Source organism: Anarrhichthys ocellatus, unplaced genomic scaffold, assembly GCF_004355925.1.
Source record: "Anarrhichthys ocellatus isolate YVR2014 unplaced genomic scaffold, GSC_Weel_1.0 scaffold12, whole genome shotgun sequence".
NCBI classification, from domain to species: Eukaryota; Metazoa; Chordata; class Actinopteri; order Perciformes; family Anarhichadidae; genus Anarrhichthys; species Anarrhichthys ocellatus.
In genome coordinates this window covers 6009683-6014590 of record NW_022280042.1, presented here as the reverse complement: position 1 = coordinate 6014590, position 4908 = coordinate 6009683, and the positions used below count along the sequence as shown (strand labels likewise).

Here is a 4908-nt window from a genome sequence, read left to right as displayed (position 1 = left end):
AACGTCCTTATCCATGACAAGGGGAGGGGGGGGGGGGGGGGGGGTTCAGGTAATGTGTATTGTGGATATTTCCTTTGTTCTGTCTGAGGCACGAGTGCTGTAATTGGCTTCAGGATGGTTTTAGGAGAGAAAAGCCTGGATCAATAGCCTCAGGCTGCGTTCTGTATTTCTTTTCATTTTACCATTCAATAAATGAGCAATTGGTTTTTTTTTCAAGCAGGAGCCACATGTTGCACTGATTGCAACCCCTGGAAACGTTCTTGGGATACTGATGAATATTTTTGACTAGAAGCAGCTACCACCGGTCAATTTATATGTAAAAATTGCAATTATTCTCTCCCTTTCCCCCCCAAATAATTACTGGCAACAGGACAGGCACCCCTCATAGTTGATTGGATGACAAATAGGATCAAGGTGGACTCACAGATCTTTAATTGGTTATTCTACTTTAAGGTATCTTTGTGGAGAGTGAGGCAGGAGCCATTAACACGAGTCATATCTCATTATAATCTGTAATAAGGAAACAATTTTATAAGGTCCTTCTCCATGACAACAGCACCAATTGGATGCAACGTATTAATCACTGAAAAGCTGACAATGTTCGTCAGCCAGCATGATAGCGTTAGTTCAACCGGTGTCTGCACATTTTGTACGACTAGATGTGAGGACACAAACTACTCATCGCACTGAGATAACGAAATCCAAACCTAGAGTTCGTGTTCTGCAGCCCAAACATTCAAATTGCGCTTCAGCATAATAGCGTGAATGGTTTTCCTCCATTTAACCTCTCCTTGAGGCGGCGTTGCATTATATCGGACGGAATTGTCAACTCGATACACTCAGTTCCCATCGACTCAAACTCAGAAGTTAAACTCATCAGCCTCGGGAGCAATCTTGGTTCAGGCGTCATCACGTGACCTAAACGTGGAGCGTCAGTCATGTGATAACATGTGGTTGTATACTGTGCTGTGGATGTCTTTGGAGAAAGATGCCAAAGACCGTCTTTAATACAACTAACAATATTTTTATTTGCCTACAAACAATGAATGTGACAGACCCTTTACTCCATGCCAAGAGGATTTATACCATCTGCATATAGTGCCTTATTTTGCACTGCGTGTCAGTCTTCCACTTATCTATTTTGGCCCCTTCTGGGCAGAGCTCAAGCCAAACAAGCTACACCCAACAAGCTAAGTGCACGTACATCTTTTTTTTATGCATCTCAAATATGCCTCAGAGGGCATCAGGGTTGGAAATTTGCGCTGGCCAGATGTGGGTTAAATTGATCAACCTAAAAGCCACTTGATGAATGTTATTCCAGTGTTTACTCTCCTTTTAGCTCCGTTCAACTCCTAAAGGGAAATATACTGATACCACTACATCCACCAGCTGGTTGCTGACTGTGTCTGTCTGCTGGCAGTTGTAAGAGAAGGTTGAGCAGAGTATGTGACTTTCCTTCAAAATGTGGGGAAAACAAACACTTGATAGTGGAGCATTTTCAGAGAACGCAGAAGGTACACATTTGGTTCTACGTGTCTTTTCCCAGAAAGCAAGAAAAAAAAGCAATTGAGTTGATGATGAGAGCACAGAGGGAGACGGAGATGAGAGAGAGGGGAGATAGGAAGAGAGGGATCAGTGCAGCTGTGTGCCTCTTTAGGATTCCTGCTCTCTACCTCCTCTAGCCGGGGCCAAACCGGCATCATTAGGTTTGGCAAATTACCCGAGCGGCCATTGTGGCGCGGCCATGGCACGTTAGTGTGTCTTTTTAACTGTGGCTAAACTCAGTCTATTCACTTGTAAAAGAGAGCGCCCATTGGCAGATAGTTGGCAGGGTGCACAGAGAGGCCATTCACCCCCGGTAGGAAGGAGCTGAGAACACTGCCTCGGAAATGGTCCTCTCTGAATATTTTGATGGAGAGACTTTTGGATGCCCTCGTCAGTGTCCGTTTGCTCCGACCGAACTGACTTCCCTGGTCATTCATATTACAGTTTTAAAGGTGAGGGCTACTGTGAAGTGTGAGCTGCTGCTGTGTCAGACAGAGAGAGTTTTGCTTTTTTAGAGATTTGCTTTCAGTAGCAGCTGTTGTTTTGTGAGCCCCCTTTATTTAAGGAGGAATTTGGAGCAGGTTCTTCGGTGTAGGGAGGTAAGAGGGGGGGGGGGGGGTTCACTGTTTCTTTTAATGATATTTGGATGAAGTCCAAGTACAAGAGAGTTGAGACAAGAGGCAGAGACACAAAGGTCAAACGCTGGACTCACTCATTTTATTTTTGATGCCACGGAGGAACAAATTGTGAGGCTTCCGAATGAGGAAATAATTACGTGTAATTAATTTCCCTGTCATACATCACCTCAGTGAAGAGGATTTTAATGACGCTCACTTAACATGTACACCCGGTGTCTCAGCATGCTCATTTCGTAGCCTGTGTAATCCCGCCGGAGGTGTTATTAGGCATTTGTCGTCGGATCACGACATTATAATCCCCCATAATAGCGGTTTTGTAGGAAATGACAGAAGAGGTTTTACTCATCCTGACAGAATAAGAAACAGCACCTTCACAGTGTCAGGACGGCTGCCCCCGTTGGCGTATTCAAACTGTTAGCAGGCTTAGTGGTCACATGGCCACAAAAGAGGCTCATCCGCGCTTTACTCTCCACTCCATCGCATCGACTCCTTCATATATAAGCGGAGGGTTGAAGGTATCCAAGTGACACACACACCATGGGAGAGCTTTGCCCGAAGACAAAGCCAAGAGTGCTTGAATAGGAAGGTCTTGAAATAAAGAGGGGAGGCTCACAAATACTCTCTCTCGTTAAAATCCTAAGATGAGGAACTGTCTCAAGCTTGCAGACGCAAAAAAAACATTTCCCTCCCAACTCTTAAAGTCCTAACTACACATCGTCTTCTGAAAGAAAGATGGAGGGTTTGACGAAAACCTCTGTACTTGAACTTTGTACGGCTGTGATGAAGTGCTTTACATTAGCGTACAGCATGAGATGATTAACAGGAAGTTTATTTGATTATCGTGAATCGCAGGATGATCTACGGGCCCCGAAAAAAGTACTTAAATAAATCAATCTGAGAAAGAAAAATGGCCAACATCTGTAGAGAGATATTCAACCTGTGAGAAGAGGTCCCAGCTTCTTTTTCAGGTTTTACAAATCAAAAAGGCCCGATTCAATGTGATATTTAGTGCAAACATTTGCAAAGCAATTGTACTACTAAGACATCTTATTAGCTGAGAGGCAGAGAAGCATGGTGTTCACGTCCTCTTTTGAATCTTATTTGTGAGCCATGACAGCTTTAATCCTTCTTAAGTAGGCCGCTGTTTATTCCTAATGCATTTCTGCTACTAGGATTTATTTGACTAATAACAGTTACCTGTAAATGTAGGTAGACTTTCAGCGTCTGAGTTGATCAGAGTCTGTTTTCACTGAGCGAGGAATAGACCCTCAGATATAAAGTACACACGCCTGTCGTATTTTGCTTTTTTCGATACAGGGAAACAAAGTTATGCTGCTATAAGAGGGTTAACATCTTGGCAGCGTTTCTCTCTGTGAGGAGGTCACATGTCTGGTTCGTGTTCCCGTGGTTTTTCCTCCCACAGTCCAAAACACATACAGGTCACATGAATCAGAGACTCTGTATTTCTAATCTCCTCACAGGTTGTTAAGGCTTTATGGTGTTTTTCCAACTCCGGCAGCTCCGTCAATGAATGAATGTTCCGACACGCTCACAGGCTTAAATGCTCCATCCACACATGGTTTCCTCCCAAAATCTACAATATCCTGACGGTGTTATGGCTGATTCTAAAACTCAAAAGTCATTGAGAACACATTGTGATCAGCTACATTTAGAATGCGTTAAAGCTGAAGTCTGAAAACACTCATCTGGGTCGTTGGAGGGCTCAAACAACCTTATTAATATAAGCAGTCTCCGTCTTTAGCTGAGGCCGATCACAGAGTGAGAATCTGCATCCGAACATTTTCCTATACCGCCCCTGATGAATCTCACTGACGTCTGCTGCTGCTCCCCCTCATTGTGCTGAATGGACAAGTCCCCAGAAACACTAGGCCTCTCACTGGCCGGCGAGGGGAGCGCGGCCGCAGGACAAAAGGCGAGGCCAGCGGTGAAGGCTCTGCTCCTGTCGCTTCATTAGGCAGCAATGGTGAGACCCAGCAGGTCGGGAAAACCTCTGCCTCCATTCAGTCCTCCTGGTGAGCAGCAGACAGGCAGACATTCACCGCCTCCATTCTCCAGAGGGGTTAATGGAGAGCGGGCGGAGCTTAACAAACCTGCTAAACTGTATTTTAGATTAAACTATTTTAAACTAGTTTATCCTTCTAATTGATAATCAAAGGCGTGCACTAGTCCGGTTTATGATCAAAAGTGATCTCTAAAACATTTCCTCGAGGGTTTTAAAATGTGAAAGATAGTTTCTTTGGTTTGACCACAACTGCTCTCCATCCCAGGTAGACATCACGTCATCCCCTTCTGTGTGTGTCTCATACTAGATATAATTGTAAAATGTTGTGCCGTAACAGCAAAGTTGGCGCCGGATGTCCGTATGTTCACACGGTGGTGAGAAAAGAGCTCCATTTGTCAGCTGTGTTTTCTACCTGTTGGCCTCATTGTGGGAGTTATTTGGCATCACTGAGGGAACTTCTGAGATTCATCTTGTTTGACATGGTGACAGAATGTATGAGAGGAAGTCCTCAAAGGTCCACAAGCAGCATTTCTGTGCCATTTGACACTCTGGGCCCGTGGTCATCATCATCAGATCATCATCTTGGAGCAGATTTGATGTACATAAATGGATTTTGATGTTGACACAAAGACCCTTCATGTGGCTCCCAGTTCAAAGTCGTCTCCCCCCCCCCCCTCTGCCTGTCTGCTCTGGGTGTCCAAT

The 4908-nt window shown here is 44.6% G+C and overlaps 1 protein-coding gene across 3 annotated transcripts in view; it reads left to right on the top strand.

The window, feature by feature from the left end:
• Positions 1-4908, top strand: part of LOC116385893 (semaphorin-5B-like) — a 33669-nt gene that overhangs the window by 16283 nt on the left and 12478 nt on the right. The window lies entirely within an intron of this gene.